Consider the following 16,880-nt stretch of genomic DNA (forward strand, 5'->3'; position numbering starts at 1 on the left):
AGTCTATCATGTTAGTTACGGAAAGGGGAAATTCACGGAAATACACAAATGCAGTAAAATTACCCCTTATTCTTTTATTATTTTTGCGGAGTAAATGACTTCACGATGACTTGTGACTTGTACTGCAGAACTACAGCACCACCCTGCTACTTCTAAGGACCAAAGTGCCCTCCTTGCAAGACAGAAAATGCCATTAAGTCCTGTGTGCCCGTGGCTCCCGCGGCCTCTAGTCCCTCACTTATTCTCCAGGCTTCACTGAAACTGGAGAGATCAACGAGTCTCTAAAGCAAGGAAGAGAAGTGATGGAGACAGAAACCCAGCGAGTAAGACCAAGCACACACATTTTTCCATAACCTTTCCCATCTATTCTATACAGACAAGGTCGCTATCCAGAGAGGTTGTGGAGTCTCCTTCTCTGGAGATCTTCAAACCCGCTTGGACGCAGTCCTGTGCCATGTGCTCTAGGTGACCCTGCGTGTGCAGGGGGTTGGACTAGGTGACCTCGAGAGGTCCCTGCCAACCTTAACGATTCTATGATTCTATGATTTCCTCCTTTATGGTGAAAGTTCCCTCTTGAGCAGGTTCCCAGGGGAGGCGCAGCCGGCAGGGCCATTGAAAAGGGAAATCCAGCTGCAGGAACACAGACTGCTAACGAATCCATGCTCTGCTCTTGACAGATCCTGTGACCCCTGCACAGTTTGACACAAACTCTTTTTCTTTTGCAAGTGTCCTTCCAGAACAAGGCAGAAGGCACTCCCTTGAAAGTAACTTGCTACCCTGAATTGTTAATTTTGCACAGAACAAAACGATAATCTGCTCAATAATCCAGGTTGAGGGCTCCCAGTTCAGCGACTACAATTAAGATCTGCTGCGTTACAAAATAAGATATCATAGCAGATTATAATTTCTGACAAAATACATCTGTAAAATGACACAAATAATAGAAGTTTTCCAGAAACTATCTCAACTTACTCGAAGAAATTCTTCAAATCTTTTGAAACTGTATGATCCTTTAAATCATAAATATGCTTCCTTTTCTATATTTTATTCTCACATACTATAGAAGGTGAAGATACTATCTTGGCAATATTGGCTTCATAACTTTTAAAAATTATCAACAATCTGATATTTCCCTAATTCACGTTGTTGAGAGGATTTAACTTTTCTTAAAAGCAATGACCTAAAAAATGATTTCCTGCCTCTTCTTGGATAATTGCCTCGCGGACATATGCATTTCTATTCCCTTGAACAGTCAGTGAGAAAATCAGGGCATATTTTAATTTAGTCAGTTACTCAGTTGCTACTTTAAAAAATATTTCCAGTACTAGTCTTTTAATATGTAAAATCTTAATAAATTCCATAATAAGCCTCACTGATAGCCAACGGTTGAATACTTCACAAGCACTGCACAAATCAACTTAAAGCTGACCAAGTTTGAATACTTCTGCAGACTACATGTGATGCTCACAGATTTAATTGATTTCAGAATTGAGATCTTAAATAGTTTATACATGTTCTTAGTGCCCATAATGTATAGGTATTCTTAAAAGAAAAAATTAAGATTCCGGTAGGTGCGTGTGGTAAAGTAATAATGTATTACTTTAAACAGAGTTATCTGTAGATAGTATTTGCTTGAACTTATGAACTTCTACTTCTCCTTGTGAACACCTGACAAGATAGGCAAATATCTTGCATAAGTGTTTGCTGTATTAATCTAAGTGGCTGAACTTGTCAGAATGCAATTTTTCAGTCATTTCTCCTTGAGTCGTCACCCTTTCTCAAAGCTGCCTTTCATTTTATCATGCCAAAAAAAATCTTAAAGAGCTATCAATCAAAACTACCTTTTAATTTTTTTTTTGCAAAGCCATAATGTTAAATAGTCTTGTGTCGGCCCTGCGGAATTTACCTCTTTGAATGTACAAATATTCACTACCTAGTGGCACTATAGGAAAAAGCTAACAAAAAAATCAATTTGTGCTCCAAAAGCAAACAAAGAGACCCTGCAAATTGTTTTTCTATACAGATGTTATAAAAGCTCAAATTAAGATAGAAACCAGTTCTCCTCAGTCAATGAAAACGATTTAAGAACTGGATATAATAACCAGGAATGTGTCAAAATTCTGCCTGAATGTCAACATTCAGCATCCTTATACCTTGTTAAACCAGAACCTAAAAATCTCCTAACAATTAGCAAAGTGATGACTGCTATACCTTAGTCTGATGGAGTAGCCAGTGTGAAAATAAATGGGTAAACATAGAATCGTATTAACCTCCTGCAGAAAGAATGTGCTAACCTTCTCTTAGGATTTTCTCAGACAAATGTATTTGCCGTTCTTGGCTTTTTATAAAGGCAGCCTAACCTGTTTTTAAAAAAAAATACCACCAACTTCATTAAATTCAGCTTCACACATCAGCACTGAAAGGAGCCACATGTGTTCTGCTACGACCCAGAAAGCCTCAAGTGTGAGCGGGGAGGGAAACGGGTAGAGGTCGGGGGGCAGATGTGTGTGGAACAAGCCATTTTTTATTTTATTTTTATTATTATTACTTAAAATGAACAACTATAGTTCAGGAATAGTGATATTAAGTGTCAGAAGGATTAGTCATACCTCCTGCAATGCTGGGATTCCTAGGCAGAGCAATGAGACCACAATGTCATCAGCTTTAATAGATTGCCTTTTGCTATTTTAAATAACACCGATAATCCCTATACCCTCATTGTTTGTCTGAAATCTGAAATATATGCACTAATATTGTCCAAGTTCTGTGATGCTTCTTCCAACTGAGGCTGTTGGCCTGTAGGAACGTGTATTTTCCATCCGCATGGAATTTATACGAGCCTGTCTTCCCTCATAACTTATATTCATTAATTCACCCACCTCTCATGTTTGAAAATTGTTTCATATTTAAAAATGCCATTACAGATGTTGCAGAAGTTGACAGCAATTTTTACAACACCAAGCATGCTTTGTCTCACCTTCAGATTCAAATCATTTTGGTAAATGCACTTTTTGCTAAAAGGATTTAACAATTCTTATTTTCAAACTCATTTCTGGATGTGAGAAAGGGATTTAACTTATTTTCTAGAATATTTTACACTTTTTAAGGAAGACTTTATGCAACAACAGAAACCTACAGTCCAATTTGTATTCATGCACACTATTCATGCCCACTTTTGAAGTGATTTTGACTAGACAACATTGCTATGAAAAGAACATCAGCAGTACTGAAACTGCTGAAAAATAACCTGCACTCAGTAGCAAAAATCTAGCTCTCAATGTGAAACACTAACAGTTTTAGATATAAATAAATATAGCACTGAAGTACCTCATTGCAACAAGCTTGCTGAACCCATCCAAACCATTTGGTTGACTATGTTACTATACTGCACACTTCATAATCATGAATTTCATGTAAAATTCAAAATACGCTTGGACATTTTTCAAACATATTTGGACTTGAGATATCATCACCAACAGTGTAAATCAGGTGTAACCCAGCCAAATCCTATCTAAATAAAACAACACCTTTGGTGCTAAAGAAGAATGAGGTCCTTATAAGTATTTCTACAATTTAGATTTCCATTTTACAGTTCTTTCTAGAGGAATTCAATTATGGTCACAAATACTACACTTAATATTATTATGACAATTATACTACACTTTTTTCTATTCGCAAAGCTTTTCAGCAAGGTTAGGGGGTCTTTTGCAGTTACATTTAGTTGTATTGGAAAAATCGAAAATGAATCATATACAAATTGCTTAGCAAAACTTACATAAGAGGCTACTATTACATATTTATTCTGATACTGCTCTTATCAATACTTGCTGCCCATATGGTGTTTGCTCTGCAAGCATGTACACTTTTCTAGAAGAAAGCTTAAACTGAATGCATGCTGAATTACCGGCAATATTTATTTCAGTATTTATGACTAATGTATACATGGATCACATAACATACCAAAACTTGTTGATAAATCTGGCAAAATACCCTGTACAAAGCAAGAACAGAAAAAAATAATGCAACACTACTACAGAAAATTACTGCCTCTGTAGATTTTTTAAATACATATTTGCTATTTTGGACACCTGCTACACAATTTCTGTTTCCAGATAAATAATCCAAGAGTAACCGCATGCCTTTTCCCCCCCTCATTTTCCATGGTTAAGCAAAACCATTTGGTCCTTCTGCTGTCTTTCAGTAAGGTGAAACCTCCAGCTCTTCTTGAGAATTACAGAAGACTCGGAGAAGTACCCCAAATGCCTTCCCGAATTGGGGACACTCAGATCGGACAGTACTGTGGTACCTGCTCCATTAGGGCATGCGTTCCTCTAGGTCTGCCCTACAGCTAATTCAATATCACTTTTGGCCATATCTGTGTGGCCAAATAGACGTATTTTCCATAGAGGATGCAAGGTTGCCCAAAGCACCTTGTGGCCTTACACTCCAAATCCCTTTAGGATGCAGTCTGCCTTCTGCTCCATACTATTAGCACTGCTTCCATGCTGTATAGGAATCATAACGCATGGAGGACTAGAGAGCTAAAAATATAACATTAAAAAATAACATAAAAAATAAACAACATCTCTAAAAATTATTATTACATATTTTCGCTAGTACTAACAAATCCTGAAATAATGCCATTATTTGGCGTTATTATTTGAGATCAAAATGCAATTGTAGACACTTATTGAAATAGTTTTCAGGACTTTCAAGTGTGCTAACTTTCAGTCACTCTCTGATCACTTTCTAATTCTTGCAATTTTTGGTATGTATATACACACACAAATATACATATAAAAATGATAATATGTATTGAAATATACATATACACATGCACACACGGATATACATACTTTGGAAGTATCCCAAAATTTGCATGTTCCATTTGAGTCTTTTAGCTCTGGATTTAAAGCGAGTTTTGATCACATTCACTATGATTGAGTCTCTCTCTTTTTACCCCCTCTTAATGATTATTGATGATATTTTTCCACAGTCGTCATATCTTTTCTAATACCAGCTACTGGAAACATGGGGAGAAACATAAAGAATAACTCATTATGTGAAATTTACCTGAAATTGTTTTCCAACATGACATGCAGCATGGAATTTCAAGTTCAGTATTTGTCCACAAATAGCTTAAAATCTATACGTAACCCAGAACTATACCAAAATCTACAGTACTTAATTCCTTTATTCATCACTGTGCTGCTCTGCCTGGCTGATTCTGCTCCCACCATCTGACAGCTCAGCCTCTTTCACCTGCCAGTTTTAATTAATTTTCTTCCCCACCTACAGAAGCAGCATAGCTGCTTTGCTTAAACATTACTAATGGTTTTTACATTTACTTGTTATATTATGGGAACTGTGTAATATCTTTCTACCCCCCTCACAGGCACCTGCTTTAATTAAACACCCTTGAATTGAACTCTGCTCATACTAGTGTGAATGAAAAATCATTTTACTGAAAAATAAAACCACATAATGAACAGAATCAAGTCTTTTTATATACTATCTTCTGCCTGGTGCTGGGGAGCAATAAGGCTTGAAATGGGCCAGCTGTCTAGATAATTCCAGAGCTAGCACTGCTTGTCCTTTATTCTACAGCCAAAAGATATTTTGTTCCTAAAATCATTTCAAAAGCAGCACAATCTCATGCCTGTAATTATAGATTCTAAGACACAGCACACACTTGGACAAAGAATTGCTTTATGCTGTGCTGTTCAGGATTACAAGTATTCTCCATATAGTATTTAAATTAAAAATGAAATCGTATTAGCTTGGACTGGTTTAGATAGTGTGATTATGTTAACTGACTAGTGACAAAGGCTACAATGTTTTTAGATGATGCTGCTAATAAGGAGCACTTGCAAGCTGCTACCAGCACTGCTTTACAGCTCAGGAGGTTTCAAAGGATGATCCGTGCCAGTAGATCAGTGCATGACAAAATTCCACTTGAAATTCTGGCACGGGTTAACCACTACAACATTTCTATGAAAAATGAAATTCACTTAGATCATCGCGCTAACTGTCAACCTACCTCTAATCTTCCAAGTACTCTCTAGATAGATGGAAAAGTCACATATTGGTTCTTTTTTCACACCTCCAAGGGAACAAGGATGACAAGAAATAAGGAATAATGATAATAATAAAATAAATGAAAAAAAGGGAGAATGACTTTCAACTTGGTATTTTCTGTTGGTATTGTCTTTTCTGAATTTATGGACAGTATCTTGTAACATCAGAAAGGGGAAGCTAAAGCTGACACAGAGGTCTGCTCAGAACAAGCATATAGCATGAAGATAGAACTAGACCAAAAATGGATGGCCAAAACCATTCACAAAGGATCATCTGCTGGATCTTGTTAAATTGTTCTACTGGTTGTCTCAGAGTAAAAACAAAAGAAAAATATAGGGTTTTTTTGTCCATTTGTTTGTTTTGCTGTGGAGCAGTGGAGGCAGGGGAGGAGAAAAGGGCAGGAATAGATTGTCTGTTCCAGAAGATGGGGCAGGTTTCTCTTAAGCAGGACCCTTCCTCCTGCTTCACAGATATACAGATCACAGATACGTTGGTTCATCTCATAGTCTGGCTCCACACAGGTTTGTGAATATGCAGGGTAAGCCCAAAGCATCAAAGCACATTTACATCATCCATGCACCATGCAAATGATCTGTGCCTATAATTTATGGTCAAACATAGTACCAAATATGCAGAAATTCTGAAGAAATATCAAAACTTGTCTTGACAAAATTCCTCAGTAGAAAAAAAGAAGCCTAGAAGTACATAAAACCTAACCCAATAATCACTGTGCTGGGTCAACTTACTAGAAACAGCAACACTTGTAAAGCCTCAAGCTTTGGCTACATATTGTTTGTGCTTGTCCTTATTCTTCAAAATTTAATCATACATTGCAACAGTAGTGAGGTTCTCCGAAAAGTAGCTTACTTTCTAATATTTGTTTTCCTTTCACTGATGAAATCCAATGATTCTTGACTTTGAGACTCATAATGAAGGGGAAAAAGAAAAGGTCCCTGCACAGTTAGGAAATAATTTATCACTTTTTGTATAGTGTAAGTGTGGAATATTATAGCTTGAAAGAATTTTAATTGAAACGCATTTTAATTTGATTTCGCTTATTAGCCCCTGTTTGCCATAGATATATTAAATGTATAGAGATAGATAAAAAAAATTACTGTATTAAAAAGAACACATTGAAAAATGAAACCCTGCTATTTTCATCAGCATCTACAAATGAGACTATTTTAAAAACATAAAATATTATCTATTCCATTGCTTGAAGTTAGAAAATTAAATAGATTAAAAGTATAGGGCTTTCTTGGTTGCTAATTCACATGTATAAATAAAATATAATATAAAATATAAATAAAATAGGTAATTATAAGAATGAAAATACAGAAATTCATGACCAAATTTGTGTTAGGAAATGAAATACAAACAAACTGTTAATAACACTGTCAGAAGCTTTCCTAACTCCTGTAATATTGCCTCACATGGTTTCATCTAACATGATAGCAGTTCCCTGCTATGCTGGTCAGCATTATGATTTAAAAAAAAAAAAAATCAATTCCACAAAACCACTTGTAGCCACAAGCTAGATCTTGTAGCCACAAGCTAGATGCAACTTGTTCTTCAGCCATTAAGCAAGCTGGTAACATTTCCATTTGAATTTTATTCCATCAATGCACAAATGCATCCTTCTCTTTTCCTTTTTCCTCCCCTAATATTCTATCGGGGGGTTACTAAAATGGTATCTACAGAATAAAACACAATGCATCTCTTCCATTCAAGCAATCAAAACACATTTCCTATCAGGCCTCACGACTGCATGACTGACATTAAGCCATGCTATGGGTGAAAACATACCGTGAAAGAGCAAAGTAATACCTAAAAATGGAGAAGCATTACTTTCAAAGAGATAAAAACATTAAGAGACATATAAGTGAAACGCCAAGGGGTCAACTCCTAAAGAAACAAAAACATGCTACAAACAATTCAATCTTACAGCTTCACAGATGAAGGCACTTCCAAATACTTTGCCTTAACAGAAAAGCCCCACATTCTGCTTCATTCTCTCAAACCTGCAATGTCACTAGAGGGATAAATGTCTATGATTACATAGGGAAGAAAAAATAAATAAATAAATAAGCTGCTTTTTTACGGGACTATTCTCTTTACCGTTCTTGACAAATGCCTAATGTTTTGTTTGCTTTTATAACTAATGCATCTACATATCTTTGCAAGTTCTTCATAACACTGTGTGCTTGTTTCTCCATAGACTATACAGACACTACTTGTCCTAATCTTGTTTTATCATTTGAACACAGGAGAGGTAGAATTAAAGAGGGTGACAAAAAAGATCAAGTTGCATATAAAAATCTCTAGCAGTTCTACTTTGAAGTAAACAATTGTATGATGTCAGGATACTTCTAGAATATAAAAGGGAATTCCATGTTTAGGAGAACATTCGAACCTGTGAGATAATGGACTAGTGTCATCCCAGAACTGCTGCTGCTATTGTTTTTCTAGAAAAGAAAGAAAATGCTAGGGAAGAAGGGCAAAAAGCATATGGATCCCCAGAGGGATGAGTAAGGGAGACAGTGAGCCCTTATACCCTGCTTTGCAACTTAAAAGTTTCTTTCTTTTATAATCCCCATGGTCAGAGGATTTAATTCAGATCTTCTAGGACATACGTTCATGTACGTGGCCTTTTATAGATGCCAGCTGCACGCCTAAAAGATTCAAAAATAACTCCTCACTCCCTTAGGATATCTGTTTCCTGAAGTGTTATTTCTATTGCTCAACCCTCCAGCTTAATAGTTCTCTTCTTAGATCCTCTTTCTTCTTATCTATCTCTTCCTTGCATTCATGAGTTGTCAGGGGACAGTGGTGAGATGTTCAGGTTTTACTTTAAAAAAAAATGCAGAAGCCCAACAGCACAAGCTTAAAACATGAACTTGAGGAGTGCTGAATACAGGCATCAAAGCTTCAGATTCACTTACAGAGGTGAACGCAAACCTCAGCACTACAACACTCAACGGAGGCAAACGTACAAGAGGTGAAGGCAAAGTCAGAAGGTGAAGGCAAGACCTTCACCTGACAAAATAATTCCTTATCTACAGAAAAACTTACTTTTTATATACGAAACGCAGAGAAAAAAAATATCTCCCTCTCTCTCTGAGACATTATTACAAAGTTTCAAATAGTAGTATTTTTGCAATATATTTTTAACTCATTACTACATTAAAGTTCATCTAAAATTTATGAAGGAAAAATAATAATTAGAAGACAGAATAGAAAAAATCATGCCAGCATCAATTTCACACGCATTAAAAACATGAAGAATTAATTTATCTTAAAGCACAGTTGAAAAATTAAGTCTTAGTTACTGCACAAGCAGATGACCTTGGATATCTGGATTCTTAGGAACTTCAAAGTAGTTTGGCAGTTAGGTCCTCTCTCTATCCCTTTAGTTAGTTGATAAAGCTGTCCATACAGAGGAGAGGACTGAGACTTTTATTGTTTGGTTTTCTGTATATTCTTTGGATGTTCTCAGTGTAACAGGCTAGGAATTGCAAGTTGGTAAAGTATTTCTCTTATAAGTATAAATACTGAGCTATTTCAATTGTACCGGTAACTTCAAGTAACAAGTCAGTCTCTCAAACTATGATATATCCTGAATTCTGTGCACTTTTGCAATTACATAGAACCCAGGATGCTACTCTTATTTAATGCTTATATAAATACTATTTAATGCTTATATAAATACTATACAGAATTTTACCTGCGCTTAGATTTTTAAATACATCAATGATGGTCTGTATTTGAAATAAGTCTATCTCAAAAGAACTGAATCAGAGCGTACTGGAGTTAGGACTATCATCAGTCCAGGCTTCTCCGGTCACAAACTGGTTTCCATCACTCAGAAATTTTGTCTAGACAGAATTTGAAAACTCAATATTTGTCTGAGATTTCTGGCCACGGAATCTATGGAGAATTCACTACGCACGTGTGCAATAAACCCGAAGTTTCACCAGACTCACAATACAGAAATACAGATACTGCCTGAAATGAGGCAGTGGCTCCCACAGGTTCAGGAACTTCAGATACAGCCTTGACTTGATGTGATTGTAGGATTCTGAGGCAAAAAGGATCTGACATATGACCTGTGGAAGGTGTATATAGATAGACCTAGGAGTAGACTACATTATTTTATAAGGAGAACTCAATTTTGACAATCTGTATACACACACACACAAAAAAAAGTTATTGGTGTTTGTTTTTAAATGAGAGAGAAATGTGGTAATACTACCAGATACAAGAGAAAACATATACAGCAAATTGAAAAAAAAGACGTTGATTGTTTGATTTCCAAAAACAGCATTAGATTTTAATATAAAAGCATCAATACAAGCACATACTCTACTTCACGATAACAAACACTTTTTTCACAATTGGAAACCAGAAAATGTTATTTTCTCAAATGGAAATTTGTAGAATGATTTCTGTCCCCTGAGCATGGCTGCCCACATCCAATTTCACACAACATGCTGCTCACTACCAGTACACATGTGAAGCAACAGATGTATTATGAGCCTGCGAGGACAAACCTAGGAAGCCTTACAGAAAATTAAATGTATTAGAATTGATTCTAGCCAGTAATAAGAACACCTAATTACAATCGGATCCAAGTGCACATGAAAATCATATTCTACAACTGGGTATTTCAAAGACACTGGAAGACAGGACCCCACTCCACCCTAATCATGCACTATTTGAAAAAAAAATATTGCATCGGACATTTTGTAATTGATATTACATAGGATAAAGAGTTAGTCACCTTTATTCTTCCCAAAGGTAATGAAATTGCTTGCAAAGCAGCTAGCTAGAATTTTTAATATAATAAATTAAATTGTGCAGCATATGAAAACTCCAGAATATTCGCAGAATATTAACCTATCTTTTAAGCACGTAAAAGTCCAGATTATTTTCTCAGCAAGTTCAATTAAGCCACGGCAAAGCCCATTTCTTCGTTAGTACTTTGCAGAGCGCAAGGACGACCACAATGGCATAGTTACACGATAATTGGACTAATCAAAGCTATATAATGTTAGCATTGTGAATGAAGGAGTGCTGCTCATTAGCCTATTACAAAAGAATTACTGTAAATTCAGCCTACGTGCAGCATCACTTCCTGTGCAAACAAACACAGATAATACAACAAGCTTGAAACACTGCCAAGCTGGCAGACTGGCAGCACAAATTATGCAAAGAAACAGAAAGCCTTCACTAGATTCAATAGAGCTTGGAGCATAAGAATGATTAAGTGTTTCTGTATACAGCTACAAATCACAGTAATGAATCAGACTAAAATTTCCAATGAGGGACTTAACTGCACCAGCTGGCCTTCTTCAGTAGCGTTATAATGTGAAATGATGGCATCCTAAATGGTGGCGGTTGCAACTTTTGCACAATCTGCCCAAAGCAAATCCATTGTTTTGCTTCATTTTTTTCCCCCCATCTTGAAATGGGAAGAAAAAGCTGCAGCACCTAAAGATACAGAGAAGCTACAGTGTTCCTCATTCTCTTTTTTTCCTGTCTAACTGAACTGAGAGAGGCTGCTGCAGATTATAGTTAACCACTCTCCTTCTGAACTGCTCAGATTACTTAAGATAGCTAAATATTTGCAATTACAAATTGCAAATTTTAAAACCCAAAACTTACTTCTAGTAAGTCTAAATTAAAACTCTTTGTTTTTATAATTCATATAGTGGCAGAGAAGTGCTAACAAAGGAATCAGCATTCATGATAAAGAATATTATTTCTTCAGAGAAGCAAATGACCTCTGCCTCCCTCGATGCATTCATGGTTTCAAGGAGCACAGAAAGCCAGAATCCAGAGAGAATATCTGCTGCACAAATATCACTGTCATTATTCTATGCTTAAATACAGTAGGCATCATTTAAAACACCTTGAACAGATCTACAAAATCTCCAGTCTCTAAAGAATAATTTTCATTTACCAATTTTAACCTTTATATTTCACCTTTTTCTAAACTGTTTCTTTTCCCCCTGCCCCCACAAAGGGAGCTTGCTGCCAGTCTTGGCATCCCTTATGCAACTACATCTTAAGAAAATTGTTTTTGATATCATTATTGCTAATGACAGTTAGAAAGAAAATTTTAAAAATATTAAATATGACTGGGAATTAACCTCCACCTTCAAAAGCAAAAAACCTCACTGAAAGTTGAAATGTATTTATAGCTTGGAAACCTGGCACTTCAGTTGGTTGTCATAGCAAGGCACCTTAGATCACAAAGTATGATCTGAAAACATCATACATGTGCACGATATAAGCAGAAAAAATACATCTATATTTGTGCACACGCACTCTCTCTTCTTATCAAATGTTCCTCGCACTTACTAGGACTTAGTGACTCTCTGTGCCTGGGGACATTATCTCCTCAGTCACGCAGTGCCCCAAAATGGAAACTGCAAAGGTTCCAGTTTCACCTTCTCGGTATAATCCTGCTACAGTTCTGTAGCACTTGAAATTTACTCTGGGTTTTTACCTCATCATCCATCACAGGAAAAGGTTACCCAATCTCATGATTCAGAGAACGGCACTCATCATTTCATAGCTGAGATGGAACATTTTCTTCATGTTACGGTGAACATTAAGGTGAGCACAGTCAGGGAGGAAGAACTTTTAGTAAACGAGTTCAGAAAAAGCAGTAGCGAATTAAACTTTCAACTTCCTTTTTTCCAGCATTCTTCAAAAACATCATCAAAGAGCAGAAGTCCAAAACAAGATAATAAACTAATCAACCAATGATTTGAATCAAATCAACACTTCAAAATGTTATTTAACCCAAAAGCTTAGAGGAAACCGCAAGAAGGTTAAGTGCACAAAATCTATTAGACTACCTGAATATCCTACCTTTGTAAATTATATGGATTAAGTAATATGGCATTTTTACAACTATTAGCTCGCAGGCTTGGGACAGGGCAGATTTGTCCCTAAAGCTACATTCAAAAATAAAGACGACCTTTTACGCAGACAGCAGCACCCCTCGCTCTCCAAATCCATACACTAGTGACCTGTGTATCATTAATGAGGCCTTTTAGACTGCGTGTCTGCTCCTGAGCTTCCCACGTGAAGCCAGCGCAGCCTGCACGCTGCTCTGAGGCCTGCCTTGTGGAGCTCTAATGAGGAAGAACAGCTACAATTTTGTTCTAACTTAGTTAAATGCCTATTGATTATGTTGGCCGCCCATGGCTAGTCAGCTGCTGTTGGTCTTGACTAAACAGACCTTGCTTTAAACGCAGTTGTATCAATTCAGAATCGCGAGTTTGGCACTTCCCCAAGGCCTACATTTCTCTAGAAAAATGACTCGCCCATCCAAAACACTGATTTATTTGATGTAACCAGTGAATTGTACTCTGTACTTTTTTTAATTATTGCAAAAGAAACTTTATATTTTATCAGATTCCATTAGAATAAATCAGTACAAGGTTAGTCACTAGGTTCTAACATACAAAAGACACTCAGATTTACTTGGATAGTGATTTTTAGCCCAAAACTGTGTTACAATTTTCTACATTTCCACAGCCGATAGATAAAATACATTTCTAAATGTTCCTAAGCAACTCAATATGTGGCTAGTTTCTTGCACAATAAACAATCAAACGTCAGAACAGACTATCTAATGACTGGGTCTCAACAGAACTGACCTGATTTGTAATTTGCCTGATGCAGCTGACTTGAGATAAAAGCAGGGAAAAATTTTTGAAGTAGAAACAGAGATTTTTTTTTTCTTTCACATATTAAACATCTTTGCCTTGACTAAATAGCAGTAACCAAAATGAATTTCAGTAAAAGCAATCCTCCTAAAACTAAAGCACTATAAACCTGCTTGTTGTGCTGCTTAAATGCAAGTACTCTGCTGTGCTCAAACTCACACCCTTTTAAAGGGGATTTGTAAACCCTTTTACAAATCTCCAGGAGTCCTGCTCTTCACCTACAGTTCATTTATTTGCCTAGAACTTTACCTGCACACTGTCTGGCTTGGTAAGATAGTCTTTGGTTCACATAACTGCATTTTAAGGGCAAATTAAGTTATGTGTTACTACCTGTTATATGCTTCAATATATGTTCCAAGCATACAATAAGTTAAAAATTATTTACCTGCACTTGCAAGTTTCTGCAAACAAACATTTCCGCATTCTACAATGTGCACATGTAACTGAAAGAGGTATATTCTGAGCCATTTCGTTATTACAGTTTGGGATATTTTATCTTTTTTCCCCCATCAAGCCTATCACTTAACCAATAAAGATAAACGCGAAAGCACACAGGAATTGTAAGACACCATTTTCACAAAAGTCACTATAAATCTCTGGAGTTTCACAGAATCAATGAAAAATTCTATTCTATACTAGATTTGCAACGATCTGCTTATCACTCACTCCAGTGTAGGCAGCTAAGCAATCCCAGTAGAAGTATTTGGATGAATAACATCAATATATACACACTGCATGTTTCCCTCTAAAAAAGGCACTTCCCCTTTTTTCTCAGCACACAGCTAAGCACAGCACACACACGCCAAAGCTTCCAACACAGTTATAACCAGCAGAGGTGCAAACCTGGTTAACTTTCTGCCATCCACACAATCAGGCACCTCTAACCATGCCCTGACATATACACTGATATGGCAAGCTGCTCGCACAAGCACTGATCTACAGTACTCTTTCCTATCCTTTTTTCAAGCACTGTTCAGTTTTTAGAGGACAGTAAAAAAATGTGGCACTGTAGAAGCTGGCTAGGAGAGCACTTGCCATCTTTACTGCCTCCCAGTAAAGGGAATAAGCCCTGTGTGCAACAACTCAATGCTGATGGGAAACCATCATCTCTGCTGCCACGGAAACTGAAGAAACAGCAAACCATTTCTGCTAACTTGGTTTCAAACCTAGCCCCTGCATCTCATGATTCTTGGTGTAGTCCTGTGGGTCTGGGCAGATCAATACAATTCTGCAAAAGTCACCTGCCTGTTGTACTAGTTAAGGAAAGCGGATTTTTGAGGCCCATCCTCAAACTTTATGTCACACACTTTGAAATATTTTATGAAAAGAGTGAACAGCAAGAAAGTCTGCAGCAAAAAAATTGCTGTAAGCTACAAAGCCAGAACTGCGACTTGATAACTGGCATACTTCTGAAATTTAGGGAGCAGACTATTCACTATCACTTTGTATATAAAAGTTTAACTATTTTTAATATTTTTCATCCATACATTTGTCCTGCTAAATTTATGCGTAGAATTGTTTTTACATTCGATCTTATTAAAAATAATATATTTTACACCTTGTTTTCTTGTATCCTTGCCTATTTCTTTCGGATATCCTGCTGCAACGAATGCCTTGAGCTATAGAAGTCACGTAGAAGTAGAGAGAGCCGTGTACAAGACAGTGCTTGTGAGCATGCTGCTCATTTTCTGACCTTACCACACTACAGGAGCACCACAGAATGCAAGGTGAAAACCTCTTTAGGAAGAAATAAGTTAAGTTCTCCTTGAGCCTGAAGAACAGAGGAATCTAATCCCCATTCTGGCTCAAGATAGGTATGTAAAGAATGGTTTAATGTAATTGAGCAGACAAGATTTGCTCTGCTTGCTACAGGGGCTAATCACCAAGCTGCTGCGACGTCTGGCTCTTCTCATTATGGGCTTTACTACATCCAGGCAGGCTCGGCCTCTTAAAAAATATATCTTTCTGACAGAACGTCAAAGACTGTGGGAAGAATAATACAAATATGAACACAAACGCCAATGTGTTTAGTAATTGAACAATTGCATGCAGCTTGATCTAGTCTAAGAGAGTTTTCAGTACTTACCTGCTGCATGGAGACCTAACTTTGAGAAGTCGTTTCCACTGTTTCCAGTGATGTGTGTGATACTTTCTCAGAAAATCTAAACATGTTCAAACAATTGCTTTCTCTTTTCACAATTGACACTTACCTATTCCCCTGGCAGTTCATATACAGATGAAATTAGTCCATATCAACTTTGTCTGAATATAATTCTTTCAACATATATAATACTTTTTCAACCCCAAATGTCTTGTTCTACACTGATCTTGTTGGACATAAACAGCATTGCTCTTCAAATATGTTTTGTTAGTTAACTGCAGCTGCAAATTGAGGAAAGCTTAAAGCTGACATTGCCTTTTACTATGGAACAAATACTATTTTGCTTGATGGAAAAGCTACAGCCAGGTATGTTTAAACATAGCCAGAAACCAGAAGGAATGTGTCTAAGATCACTCATAAAACTGTGTTAGTTTTCTAAAAATCTTGAAAGTATCCTCTTAAATGGACAAAAAAAAAGAAAATCTGTCTTTTCCTAATAGCAGGTTCTTTTCTGCCCCTACTATGCAAATAACTCTAACACTTATTTCAAGCATGTTCTACAAGTCTAGTGACTACTGGGTCATTATCCTTTCTATTATGCTCTGCTTCTATGATGAAATGCAAATGCAAATAATAATAATAATAATATCAGGTCGAAAATGCAACTTGACTCCTCGTCCTGCATCTCATGTCTCAACAGTCCTATGAGTATTTTTTAGCCCTTTTTAGCCCTATCTACTGTCTTTCTGGCCCTAATTAAATTCACAAAAGTGCATTAATATTTGACACACTCAGATCTGTATAGAGGTAAAGCATCTGCAACTGTGAAACAACTCTCCTCCTTCCCCCCAGGAAGATAAGAATAAATATAACCTATATTCTGATTGTGGAATAACTTTGTCACAAATTTCTTCCTTATAATTCACCAGCCTAGAACTCCAAGAAAATAGGAACGCACA

The 16,880-nt window shown here is 36.6% G+C and overlaps 1 protein-coding gene across 1 annotated transcript in view; it reads right to left on the bottom strand.

Moving 5' to 3' along the window:
- The window catches only part of SPOCK3 (SPARC (osteonectin), cwcv and kazal like domains proteoglycan 3), a 165,782-nt gene that overhangs the window by 71,204 nt on the left and 77,698 nt on the right, over positions 1–16,880 (bottom strand). The gene's annotated exons all lie outside the window — the stretch shown is intronic.

This window comes from Tinamus guttatus, unplaced genomic scaffold, assembly GCF_059628265.1.
Source record: "Tinamus guttatus ecotype Peru unplaced genomic scaffold, ASM5962826v1 Tinamus_guttatus_pri_ptg000301l, whole genome shotgun sequence".
In the NCBI taxonomy this organism is placed as follows: domain Eukaryota; kingdom Metazoa; phylum Chordata; class Aves; order Tinamiformes; family Tinamidae; genus Tinamus; species Tinamus guttatus.